The following is a 14,812-nucleotide window of genomic DNA, read 5'->3' as shown; positions in this document are numbered from 1 at the left end:
CTATGATCATGTACCCAACCCCATATAAAATGCCTCTTAAATGACAAAACTTTCCTCTCCACATATATAATTTCTTTCTAATCTCTTGTAACATACCTTTTCCAAAAGCTCTCTTCCTATGATTACCCCCTAGTTGTAAGTCTAAATAGGTAAAGGGTATCCCTCCTTTACTGCGGTTTATTTAGAGAAACACTTCATGTAGTTGTTCAAAAAAATTTAAAGTTATATTCATCGACTATAACATATAATTAGTTTTAAGAATTTATAAAAGTTATATTCATTGACTATAACATATAATTAGTTTTAAGAATTTATAAGTTAATATGGCTAATTCGTCTTTGACAATAAAATATTGAAGGTTAATTATTTTTATTGTTATAAGTAAACCTTAAGGTTGTGTTCACTTCATAAGATGAATTTGGGAGAGTGTGGAAAGATGGATTTGTGTGGATTTGAGTGGATGAATATGTGTATTTTCTTTAGGCTGTGTTCACTTGGAGGAGAGTGATTGAGAGAGAGTGAGTGGATGGGTTTGAGTTGATTTAAGAGTGAAATTTGTGTTGTTTTTTTTAAGGGATTTAGAAGTGATGGTGAGTAAATTTAGAAGTAATTTTTGTGAAAGTTTGAGAAAGATTTGAAAGTTTGTGATAGATTAAAAAATATGTTCTATTAGAAATAATAATCAAATTACCATTTAGCCCTTAGTTAAATTAGTATTGTAAATTAATTTCTTAATTTTTTTAAACACAACAATAGGTCAGCCACCACAGTTATAAGACGTCCTAAGCCTTTAAACTCGTGCAAGAACACCTCTTGAATCCCCTGCATTGTTGTGTTCGACCACCTCCTGCACAAAAAAAAAAATCAAACATCATGAAACCAAGCAGCCATGGCGAGAGGGAGGAAGATCGGATCTGAAAAGGACACAAAACACACCGTATTCGATCCCATAGAAGGTATCCAATCCACACCACGCACTCGTATCCAATCCACGCAAATGGTATTCGATCTAGGTTGCCTGTATTCGATCCAGCCTCATCACGTATCTGATCCAGTTGACCACGTATCCGATCCATACCATGTATGACACGTGAGAGAGATGACAAGGGTAAATATGTAATACCCCAACCCATTCCCACCAAATCTTCACATATAACCCGCGATTAAAAATGTGATGGCATACTCGCTCTACCATCTGCGCACATACCCTTAAGCGAACATCATAGAAATTCTGATTTCTTTCCTCGCATTTCATCTCTCCTTAAAACGAACACAACATTAATGAATTTAGAGGATAAAGTGAATGAATTTGGAGATAAGTTTTATGGAAGTTAATGAGTGATTTGAGTGAAGTGATATATTAAAAGAATGTTTTAGTAGATATAATTTGAAAATTACCAAAATATCCTTGATGATAAAAAAAATTAAATAATTATTAAATGAGATAAAAACATTAAAATTTAACAATATTTTAATTATTATACATATTTATATATTTTTATTATTATTAATTATTATATATATATATATATATATATTATTTTTTAACAATATTTCAGTTATTATTAATTATTATAAACATATTAATTATTAATAATATTTATTTTACATGCATCGTTAATTATTATAATTTAATATATTAATTATTATATTTTTAATAATATTTTAATTATTACAAATAGTTATAGATATTTTAATTTTTATATATTATTAATATTATTATATATAAATAATATATAATAAATAATATAATAATATATATATATATATATATATATATATATATATATATATATATATAATCTATGTTAATATGTGCAACAAAATTTTGGATAAAATGGTAAAAAGGGAATGAATAAACGCAAATCTTTCTATTTGAGGCGAGATTGAATTATCTGATTGTTTTGCAAATCCATCTGCATTTTTTGTCATTGATCTTTTGAAACAAACATTTTTTGTCATTGATCTTTTGAAACAAACATGACTTCGTAAAAGTATTTGTGCCTTCAAATTTATTTGACTAGTTGTATCAGCATAAAGGAGCACAACAACAGAGCATAAAACATTAAGTTGCTAGATAAAGCTAAGTTCTTGACTTCATAATTGTCCACAATGTTGCCCCTTCGTACAAAAACAGTTTTGGCTTAAAGTGTAAGTATGTAGTTAAGTCCTGTCCTTGCTTGTACTAAAATGTAACTTCTTTTTTCTATAAAAATAGGAACAATTAATTTCTATTTATTTAACTATGTTCAAATAAACTTCTTTTAAGGATTTCTAAATGAAAACTAAAAGATAAATAATTTTCCTAGTTTCTTCCTATATTAAAATTAGCTTATAAATAAATTAAAAAAATACGAAAGTTATATAAGAAAAATCTTATACATAAACTATTAGGACATAATATTTCCTATAATCAGATTTATAGAAATAATATAAATGTAGAATAAACAGAATTGACTACAGAGTTAATAAATTATATTTTTCAAATTACTACAGACCTTTTATTTGAAAGACAAAATTATAAACCAAGTGTTTATAAAACACTCAAATCATAAACCAAATAAATCTATCAAAATAAAAATAAAAAATTTCTTCTTTTTCTTTTTTATCTCTCTTTTTGTTTTCTAGTTATTGAAATCGCCTAATAAATTTTTGTGCAAAGTATTTATATATAACGTAAATATATATAATCTCACATTTCATTTCCTATATATTAAGCTAGTGGAAATAATATGATTCTCCACTAATTCTAACATAAACTAAATTTAGTTGATGAAAAAAAATTAATTTTAATTTCTCTTTTCATTTTTCTCTCACAAAAATATTTATATATAAGCCGGTGGAAATATAGCTCTATTAACAAATACTCTAATAAGAACCAATAATCATAAAAATTTAAGCAGTTAGCTAAAGTTATGTGAACGATTTTGTATTACTTGAATTCTAAATTGAATGCTTAATGTTTCAACAAGCTTGATTGGTTCTTTTAAGGAACCGTACAGTGCAAAATTATTACTATGAGCTGAAAAATTATGCATATGCATTATCTATAATATGTGAAAAATTGCTTTCAGTAAGAATATTACAGGCTCGCTCTTGATCCATTTATATGTTAAGGTCTCTAAATTAATGATTGTTTTGCACGTACAGGTGGAAAAATCTGCTTGCGATGTAGAGCATTTAAAATTTGGTGATCATTATTCACAGCTAGAAGAGATTTGGCTTGGTGTAGTTCCAATCCCAACAAACAATTGTTTCAACAATTTGAAATCTTTAGCTGTGGTGAAATGTGAATCTCTCTCCAATGTCATTCCTTTTTATTTACTACGTTTCCTTCGTAACCTGAAAAAGATTGAGGTAAGCAACTGTGAATCTGTGAAGGCAATATTTGATGTGAAAGGTGCAGCAGCAGATATGAAACCGATTTCTCTTCCTTTGAAGAAACTCATTCTAAATCAGTTGCCAAATCTGGAGCACATCTGGAATCTGAATCCTCGTGAAATTTTGAGCCTTCAATACTTGCAAGAAGTGTCAGTTTCTAACTGTCAAAGCCTTAAAAGTTTGTTTCCAGCATCAATGGCAAATCATCTTGTAAAGCTTGATGTGAGAGCTTGTGCAACATTGATGGAAATCTTTGCAGAGGCGGATGCAGCCATCAATGGAGAAACTAAGCAGTTCAATTTCCATTGTCTAACCTCATTGACACTATGGGAATTGCCAGAGCTCAAGTACTTGTACCCTGGAAAACACACTCTGGAATGGCCAATGCTAACACATCTAGATATATATCATTGTGATCAGTTGAAATTGTTTAAAACTGAGCATGGTGGTGATGAATTTGCAGATACAGAGGATCAACTCTGTATTTCAATAGATCAGCAAGCGGCTTTCTCAGTTGAAAAGGTACCAAAATATTTCCTCTGCAGTTGTGCATGCATGTCTCCAATATGAATAAATTAGTGCGAAATTTATCATATGTTTTGAACAATTGGTAGGTTTTTCCAAAGTTGGTGCAATTATCACTCAAAAAGGAAGAGGCCATGGCAATTGCGCAGGGACAATTTCAGGCAAGGGCAATTTCTCAGAGTGTAGTCCTTTCATAACTCTTTTTTTCTTTTACTTTTGTTCTATTTCTTTCTCAATGATCTTTTTCTTGTATTTTTTTATACTCTTACAAAAGCTTCTAATTTTGTTAGGAACATGGAGCAATTGGACCAGGAGAGTTTGGAACAAAAGCTGCACACCTCCTGCATAATTTAGAAGTTCTGAAATTGATGTGCTATCACGAGGATGAGGAGTCAGATATATTGTCCAGTGGATTATTTGAAGAGATACCCACCATACAAAATCTTGAAGTGGTCTGCAGTTCCTTCACTGAAATATTCTCCTCTCAAAGACCTAGATCTGATTGTACCAAAGTACTTTCAAAGCTGAAAAGATTGCATTTGAAGAGTCTCCAAAAGTTGATTTCCATAGGATTAGAGCAGTCATGGGTAGAACCCTTACTTAAAACACTAGAAACATTGGAAGTGTTTTGCTGCCCTATGCTCAAAAGTGTTGCGCCAGCCACAGTGTGTTTTTCAAATCTTACATCTTTGAACGTTGCTGAATGTGATGGATTGCTGTATTTGTTCACATCCTCAACAGCCAAAAGTCTAAATCAACTGAGGGACATGTCCGTGCGGGATTGCCAAGCAATACAGAAAATAGTGTGGAATGATGAGGAAGATAACGAATCCAGTGATGAAGAGATAATAACATTTGAGCAACTCAGAGATATGTCACTTGCATCATTGCCAAGCATAGTAGGAATCTGCTCAGGGGCTTTGAAGTTGAAATTCCCATCCCTGGATGAAGTCACTTTAACGGAATGCCCCCACATGAAATATTCCTATGTACCTAATTTGCACGAGTTCAAGCCCCGTCAGCAACTTTAAATGAAGACGTGAGTTTCATTTTCGTTAGGCTTGTATTGGTTACGTTGCAGCTATTCATGTTGTTTAAACTCACTTTAGGTGTGGCTTGCAACTTCAAACCCTGATTCTGAGGCCATGATTACATGATTGAGATAGCATTTTACACTGCATATATACATGTATTCATATTTTTGTTGACAAATAAACCTCTTTATTGAGAATAATACTTCTAGATATATACTGAGTAGAGAATGAGGTGGCCTTAGCCACCAACAAAAAACCACACTTCTGAGAAACACACACTACTGAAAACCCACACTCTTGAACGCACAATCCTTGCTCTGTGGTTTTCGGCTGCAGGCTTTTTTTTCTACTCTCATTTGCACCCTTTTGCACTCCTTTTATAAAGTCTCGAGTAGCACGTTTTGGTTCCGGCAGAAACTGTCCTTCACCTCTTTTGGTTGTTCTAGAACCCTTGTGGGATCCAATGAATTTGGTGACCCCCAAGTGAAAATTTTGAGGTTAAGCTTCACCATTTCTTATATACAAGTTACATTTGTAAAATCTTTTAACTTATAGAAGAACCTGAATCTTTGATATATATATATATATATATATATATATATATATATATATATATATATATATATATATATATATATATATATATATATATATATATATATATATATATATATATATTTCCTATGCACTCAATTTGGAGTTCTTCTTCCTGTAGCATTTGGTAAGTACTACTAGATATGTATTCGTGCATGTCATGCATACAACAAATTTCACTTCCCTTTAGAATATAAATTTTGAAATTTTGATTGATAGTTTTTCTTATGTACCCATTTTTTTTTTTTTCCGACGTTCAGGTAATACATCACTCATACTCACAAATGGGACTATGGAGTTCTTCCTCTAGGCATTTGGTAAGTACAGGATATATATCCCTGCATCTCATGCTTACTGCAAATTCATTTCCCTTTTAGCATATAAATCTTAACACTGCTTGATATTTTGTTTCAGCGTAATTTCTCTTCTTCTTTTTTTATATATTTATATAGAAGACTAGAAATTTAAATTAATGACTAAATAGAACAGAATAAAAACGATCACATCGAACATTCACAAATTTTGACAATGTTATATTTTTCACGATACTTGAAAAGATACTATTGCATTTTACATTGGATAACACTTTCCGATTAATGCCACACCCAAAATTATATACTTTCTTTCGTTGTGTACATAAATTTTAAAAGAGTAGTTAGATTTCTTTAAGTATAATTATGCTCTTAATTCTTCTTTTATTATGATAGTGTGAGATTTATTTATTTTCGTTAAAATTTAATTGCAGTTATATATTAAAACTAATACAATAAAATTGATTGGGTTTACTAGTAGAAGAGGTTTGTCCTTTGTTGCAATAACTTATATTTGTTTTGGTGACTATCCTATTTTGTATGATCATGTTGTTACGTTTCTCTTCTCTTTCAACTAGTTGTGTATTTTTTGTAAAAGGGTTAGAACATCCTTAAATGTTCTCCTATAATTTATTTATTCTTTTTTGATAAAAAAAGAAAAAAACTTCTCTCTTTCTTTTTATTTCAACATCATCAAAAATATTAATTTTTTAAAATTATTTTGTAGTGAAAATTCATTAATTACAAGACCATATTTTACCCAAAATTAAAAACTTATATGTTTCTACGTGCTCTTTGAAACCTTTGCATATGTATATCTTCAAAAGTCATATTCATTATACTGTTAAATTATTTGCGTCTCAAAAACATGATAAGTATTCCATTGTTCGATGAGCTTAATTAGAAATGCTTACAAGGAGAAAGAAAGAAAAGAGTACAACAGGAGGAAAAGTATTATTCTATTGATTAAAAACAAAGAGCATAAGAGTTATATAAAGAAGAATATAACTGATAAAACAATTATCAGTTAAATTATACAGATTACATTAGGTAACACCCCCTTAAACTTATTGTGGGATTATGAACAACAATAAGTTTATTTGTAGTATATGTAGCAGCAAAGGAAGATCCTGAAATTGGTTTGGTGAAGATATCGACATCTTGATACATGGCTGGAATGTGAATCAACTAAATGTGATGTTGAGAATTGTTGGAAATAGTCCAAGTGTGAGTCAAAGTCTCACATTGGATAGTAAAGACAAAGTTAAACACTATATAAGAATAAAAGCCCATAACAACATTGGCTTAAGATTTTGGTGTAAAAGTGGTGTCTAAGGTCTTATATGTGTAAGACTAATGTCATATAACCATATAGAACCACAATCTCTCAATGCCATAACCATGACCATAAATCACATATGACATAAAATATATATATAACCTATCAAGAATTGTGATCGCAAACAAAGTGAAGGTCAATTTCAAGATGTTCGGACTTGGGGTGCATCACTGGATTTGAAACTAGGAGATATCGTCTACGTAAGCAAGTATAAAAAGAGTAGAATTGTCCCAGAATTTGATAAAAAGAAATGAGTCACTTTTAGTGGATTGAAAACCAAAGGCAGTTAAAGTTTGACTGAGTTTATTAAACCATGATCTTGGGGCTGTTTTAATCCATAGATAGCTTGATGAAGTTTATAAACAAGCTTAGGATCATGAGAAATAAAACCAGGCAGTTGTTGCATGTAAAGATCTTCTTGGAAACATCATGAATAAAAGCATTGTTCATGTCAAGTTGATGAATGGACCATTTGGCTGAAACAGCATATAAGTGAGAACAACTCTAATAGTAGAATGCTTCACAGGACTAGAAGTTTCATTAAAATCCAAACCTGGTATTTGATGATAGCTTTTTCAGCTAATCTTGTTTTGTGTCGTTGAAAGTGTGATAGAAGAGGACGAGCCCAATGAGGAAAATGATGACTTGGGTGAGAATGAGTATAGGAGCTCATTATTTCAGTAGACAAGAGCTAAGAGGAATCAGATAAAACTTAAGTGGATGAAGGATTTTGTGATGTAATAATTGAGGATAGAATAGGGTTTTATATGTTGATTCCTTAAGAACGACAAGAAAAATCGTACTGTTGGAGACATAATAGCATAGTAGGTTTTAAGTTTGTCCCAATTAATTTGACAACAACAAACAAGACCTACCAATTTTGTTAGGATTACATGTGCGGGATTCAGAGAACTGCTTCTCGCATTATCAGAGGACATTAATTTTGGTGGAGGCTGTATGCCCCTTCACAATAGTTTAATATAATTCTAATTTCTTTTGATTGCATCAATTTCATTACTTTATTTGAAACAAATTACTTAAACTTCTGTACATATAATTGTGTTTTTATTTTATTTTTTTAGGTTAGCTGTGATTTCCGCATTACAATATGAGAGGCGGAGGGAACAATGATGATAACTATTGCGTACAAGTATCATCAACAAAACTTTATTCTAAGTCTCTTTTCTTGTTGTTTTGGAGTGCTTCAAATACTAATAACGTGGACCTACACGCCCATCTATTGTATGGGATTAAGTTTGTTATATTTTGTATGCATGTTAGTCCTGAACTTAAAATACTTTGAAGACTGAACTTCGTAACACTGTCATCTCTGCCACCCTTAAGAAAAATGTGTTTGAATTCAGACTTTAAGAAGTTAGTCCTTTATTTTTAATTTCTTAAGTTTTGCCACCATGTTATTTTAAAGTTTTATATTCTTGGTATATTTTGGGGGCATGGCTTTATGAAACATGGCTCTATGAGGTTTCAAATAGACCTGGGTGAGGGTGACTGCGAGTAAAATGTTAGGAAGAGGAATGTAGTATAGTTATATAGTTATAAAGTTGCAGAAAGGTCATGAATTATTGAAGGTGGTGAGAACCACCAGAGGTTGAAGTAACTTCAGGCTCTGAATAGAATTTGGTGTTAATGTACTTATCTCATATCCTTGTGGCTTGTTAAGAAGACTAAGTAAGAATCTAAAGGAAAGGGGAGGAAGATCATACGCATTGAGGTATAAATCAGACCTGTAATGCATAGTAATTGAATTTGTTCGATAACTACAGCTGCTATGAATTTTGGAATGTTTATTGAGCCAGAGATAGAAATGTTTGTTAGAATAGACTTGTAGGGCATAAGGAAATCGTAGGAAACAAGATAAGGGATAAGCTGTACATATTAGTTTATAAATTGATTGGGACAAATCTATTGTTCTTATTTAATATATTTATTTTTTCTGAATAAAAAAAAATAAAATCTGAAGAGACTAAGCTTTGGGCAGATTACTCCATGTTATCTGTTAACCATGTAGGAATGCTAAAGGGATGAGCAAATTTACATCAGCTACATACAGGTTTCGAATAACAAAATATGGGGGAAAAGTTTGTGGCATTCACACTTTCTCTTAGTAAAACTACAATTTCATAGGTTTCTGTGGTTTGTTTAGATTCTTTTGTGCTAGAAACCGTATGTTCAAAAAATGAAAAGAAAGATTAACCTAATCCAATAAAATTTGATTTTGGATTTGATTGAATGTTTGCTGGCTTTTATTTTTCTTTCTGTATATTACTTTATTACTTTGTGTATGGGTTATTAAATATTTTTGTTTCTTTATTAGGCTTTCACTGAAAAATGCTTGATAGTATTTTAATCTCCTGTTCATGGATATCTTTGAAACATGAAAGCAAAAACATAAAAAAAAAAAAAATGACTTTTAGAGTTCCATAATATTTTAAGCTATTTTATTTTCACGAGAAAAAGATAGGTGTCTCGTATTTTAACAAGAGGAATATATTCGCATTGGACCTATATCAGTAATTTCATTTCATTTTTTAGTGTCCTTTGTGGAACGATGTTTTCTTGTATGATGTTGGGATTGGTGTATACTTATTTGTATGGACAAGAGTATTTGTCCAATTATTTTGCTGAGTTTGTGCTGTTTTGTATTTTGAAGTAGGATTATTCAACCACGGAGTTAATAATTTAGGATCTGTGAATAAGAGTCTTTTAGTTAAAGTTTTGAATTTATGATTTTTGATAAAACGACTCGATACGAGTTCTTTCTTACTGGATTATCAAACACTCGTTTTTCAATGTAATTAAGGTGTTTTTAACCTTCGGTGTCAATGAAAAGGATTAACTTGATGGAAAGGTTCATTCACACACTTACCGAATTCTTTTTTTATTTGGATTTCGATGAGAATCTCGAGAATAATAAATTTGTATTTTTGTTTCTTTTGTGTTTTTGATAAAGATGGCAATGGAAACACATGAACAATGGATGAAGAATAATATAAAGATGGTTTTGAATCCAAAATATGATCCAATTACTTGGGTCTAAAATAAAATAATCTGGATTATATTTTTCAAAATCTAATTCATGATCACTCTAAATAAAGTTGAGAAACCAAAAAGTTCTTCCAATATCATAGAGGATAGTTCCATAACAAAGGGTATAGTAATACCAAATTTGACGTATTTGACAGCTTCCATATCCAACCAAATTCACATACAATTCAACCAATCAAAAAGATCTTAATGCTTTATATCTTATACAGAAAATTAATGTGAGATAATTATTTCTAACATCCTCAATTATGAATGAGAGGTTAAGTCATTCCAAAACTTCTCTTTTCATATTTCTTCATTGCATGGATTATTGTGCATTAATTTACATGTATACTTTTGAGAAGGCCCGAATTCTGATAAATATTATTAGAACAATTCAATTGGAGATTGAGTTGTGATTCTGAAAGATCAAACACTAAATCAGTAACCATTTTCAAATAAACTGATCGGTTTGAACTTCATTTTCTTTTCATTGTTCTCAATTGAAAAGGTAACAAAACATGAACATTTAGACAATTTGAACTTCATTTTCTTTTCATTTTTTTCATTCTATAAACTAACAACACCTATGCTTTTTCTTTTGAATTTGTATGGCCTCAATTGACAGACTTGTCCCAAACTGAAGAATTTGATACTTAATGAGGAAAACATTATGTTATTCAAAGATGCACATTTAGAAGAGCCTCTTTGCAACCTCAATTTTCGTTGGTTGTTTTTTGAGGATTACAATAACAAAGATAGCTTGCCGTTTGATTTATTTCATAAGGCCCCGAATTTAGAATGTCTTAAAGTACAAATTTGCCTTGGTCTGAAGGAGATATTTCCATCTCAAAAACTTCAAGTTAACAAAACACTACTTGCGCGGCTGAAACAATTAGTCTTGGCAGATCTAATACATTTGGAGAGGGTAGGTTTAGAGCATTCATGGGTACAACCATACTTTGAAAAGCTTCAAGTGTTAAAGCTTGAAAACTGCACTCGGTTACAAAAGGTGGTTTCTGGAATGTCTTTCATCGACCTTAAAGAGTTGCACGTGAAGAACTGTGAAAGAATGGAATATTTATTCACATCTGCAATAGTGAAAAGTTGGATGAAACTTGAGATCCTAGTATTAAAGAACTGTGAATCAATAAAAGAAATTGTAAAAGATGAAGAAGGTTGTGATGAGATGGTATTTGAACGACTGAGATCAATTAAGTTGAACTGCTTACCAAGACTAGAAAGCTTTTATTCAGGAACTAACTGCCACTTTGCAATGCTCATATTTGAAAAACGTGATGGTAGTTAAATGTCTCAATATGAAAACTTTCTCCAAAGGAGAGATAAAAGTTCCATTGTTTTTAGGGATTCAAACATGGAAAGATTCGATTTAATCTTCTACGAGAATCTCAACGCAACAGTCAAGAGATTATTTCACCAGCAGGTAAGAATTTACTATTATTATTCAGTTCTTATCTGTTTTTTAACATCGTATTGGTGTGAGTTGTTAGGGATGGCAACGGGGCGGGGCGGGGACGGGTTTCGCTATCCCATACCCATCCCCGCATAAAAAATTCATCCCCATCCCCATACCCAAACCCAACGGGTATCAAACTTTTTTCCCATCCCCATCCCCACCGGGTAACGGGTATAATCTCGTACCCATACCCGTACCCGTGTTCTAACTACTTCAATATTAATTTTTATAAAAGAAAAAAAATTACGGTAAAGAAAACATAATATTATGAAATATTCAATATTAGGAGGATTTTCTTCGATGCCAAATACCTTAAAATAAATTATAATTGTTTACATTTTATATTAGAATACCAAATAAAATTTCATGTGAACCAAAACATTTGTTAAATTTGCAAACTACAACATTGATGAACTTAGTTGATAAAATTAAAAAATATTTCAAAAAAATATAAAAGGAAAACAAATATTTAAATTAAAATATATTTTAAATGTTTGTTTACTTCAATTTTTTAAATTCTAATGAATATCTTTTTTATACACTAATAAAAGTTATAATATATCACTTGATCAAAATGACACAAAGAATAAATAATAAACATAATAATAAAAGGAAAACAAATATTCAAATTAAAATATATTTTAAATATTTGTTTACTTCAATTTTTTAAATTATAATGAATCTCTTTTTTATACACTAATAAAAGTTATAATACATCACTTGATCAAAATGACACAAAGAACAAATAATAAACATAATAATAAAATTTTGACATAGATTTTGTATCTTTTGAACTTCAATATATGTTGGATAGTGACAAAAAAATATTCATAGCAATTACATTAAATTTTTATATTGTAGTAAATAAAAGTTATTTATACAATTAAAGTGGAAAAAATTACAGTATGATTAATAGTGAGTTATAAAATAACAAATAATTAGATAGAATATATCGAAATATTATTCTACATGATGAAAATAAACAATAAATAAAAATATTAAAAGACTAACAAATGTGTGTTTTAGAAATAATTTGAGAGACTATCGAAAGAAATCGCACAAAGGAAATCAAATGTATAATTAAGGTATGATAAAATGAAAAATACCTTACAGAACTAATTATTAAATTATGTTTGAAGTGGTTAAAATTAAATAGAAATATCATTAGTGACCAAAAAATTTGTCATTAAATTACATATAAATTAGTAATTAAATTGGTCACTAAATCAAGTACAGATTCGATCATTGAATCGGTCACTAATTTAGTCATTGATTCAGACAATAAATCAACTACTACCACCAATGACGAAAAATAGTGACTGATATGGGTTACTGACTAAATCAGTCACCATTTCATGTTTTTCTTGTAGTGAATTATCATATACTATTCCTAAATATCATTATATATATATATATATATATATATATATATATATAATTTTAACCACTTCAAACAGAATTTAAAGTGAAAAAATTACATTATGATTAATAATGAGTTATAAAATAAAAAATAATTAGATAGAATATATCGAAATATTATTCTACATGATGAAAATAAAAAAAATAAATAAAAATATTAAAAAACTAACAAATGTGTGTTTTAGAAATAATTTGAGAGACTATCGAAAAAAATCACACAAAGGAAATCAAATGTATAACTAAGGTATGATAAGACGAAAAATATCTTAGAGAATTAAGAAAACTTTTCAAATATTAACATATAATTAATGGTTGAAAAATAACGAAAATTATTTTAATGAAACAAAAGAGTTCTTCAAATTAAACAAAAATTAATAATAATAATAATAAGTAAAGAATTTTTTTTATATTATCTTAAATTGAGAGTATAAACATTCTCATGTGAAAGAAAAATTTATAATAAATAAAAATATTAAAAAATAATATAAATATTCAAATGTGAGGCATAATTTTTTTTTAATTAACATACATCATTTTAACATAATTACATAAAGGTTATGATAAGATAAAAAATATATTGGAGATGAGAATGAGTTTCATGACAAATGAAATAATTAAAAGAAAAAAAAAATAGAAAAAAAAAATATATATATATATATATAGGGGTTACTTGATTAATTGTGAATATTTTAATAATTTAAACGAGAATGGAGATATGGCGGGAACGGGTATTATGGCGGGTATATGTACATCCCCATACCCATCCCCATACCCAACTGAAAAAGTCGGGGATTCCCCATACCCATACCCATACCCAGTCAATGCGGGGATTCCCCGTCAAAACAGGGACGGGTTCGGGCAATACCCACGGGGACGGGTTTATTTGCCATCTCTATGAGTTGTTGATGTCAAAACTATATTTTTTTTTGGGTTAAATATGTTTTTGGTCCCTTAACTTTTAGTGAATTTTGAAATTAGTCCATTTTGAAACTTTGGACCAATTTAGTCCTTCATCTTTCGAAATATGTGGATTTATTCCTTTTAATCAAATTTTGTTAGGTTTATTTGACGTTTCGTATGCATTTCAGGATTATATTTGAGTTGTTTATATGGTTTGACACATTTTTACTTTAATGTTAAGTCAAATATTATTATGAAATACGCTTTTAATGTCAAATAAACTTAATAAAATTTGATTAAAAAGACTAAATTCATGTATTTCGAAAGATGAAGGACTAAATTGGTTCAAAGTTTCGAAATAGACTAATTTTAAAATTTACTAAAAGATCGGGGATCAAAAACATATTTAACCCTTTTTTTTTATAAGAAGGTTTATAAAATGATGTCATATTTTATTACAAATACTTTTAATAATGTTTTTAATATTATTAAAAATATTAGATAAAAGGTAGACATGATCTTCTTCTGGAGGGATATATTACATTATTACTTTTCGTTTTGTGTTACCAAATACTCTTTTCTCTGACCTAAAATCAATTAGAATACTGTATCATTTGGCAGTAGGTTTTGTTTCATGGATAAATATATAAAAAAATATTTATTTTGCTTGGTAAAAACAAATGAATTAATGGTTTTTACTTGACAATTATTCACTATATATATGTTGTCACTTCATATGAAACCACTTTTGGCTTCAAGTATAAATATGATGTTACACTAACACAAA

The 14,812-nt window shown here is 29.5% G+C and overlaps 1 long non-coding RNA gene across 1 annotated transcript; it reads left to right on the top strand.

Annotated features, from left to right (window-relative positions):
• Positions 1 to 4,224: 4,224 nt before the first annotated feature.
• Positions 4,225 to 8,511, top strand: LOC114185071. Its single transcript, XR_003604740.1, has 3 exons — positions 4,225 to 4,945; positions 5,795 to 5,851; positions 8,267 to 8,511. It is a non-coding gene; the product is annotated as an uncharacterized LOC114185071 (long non-coding RNA).
• Positions 8,512 to 14,812: the final 6,301 nt, after the last annotated feature.

This window comes from Vigna unguiculata, chromosome 5 (genome assembly GCF_004118075.2).
Source record: "Vigna unguiculata cultivar IT97K-499-35 chromosome 5, ASM411807v1, whole genome shotgun sequence".
In the NCBI taxonomy this organism is placed as follows: Eukaryota; Viridiplantae; Streptophyta; class Magnoliopsida; order Fabales; family Fabaceae; genus Vigna; species Vigna unguiculata.
This window is presented reverse-complemented; position numbering and strand designations above follow the sequence as displayed.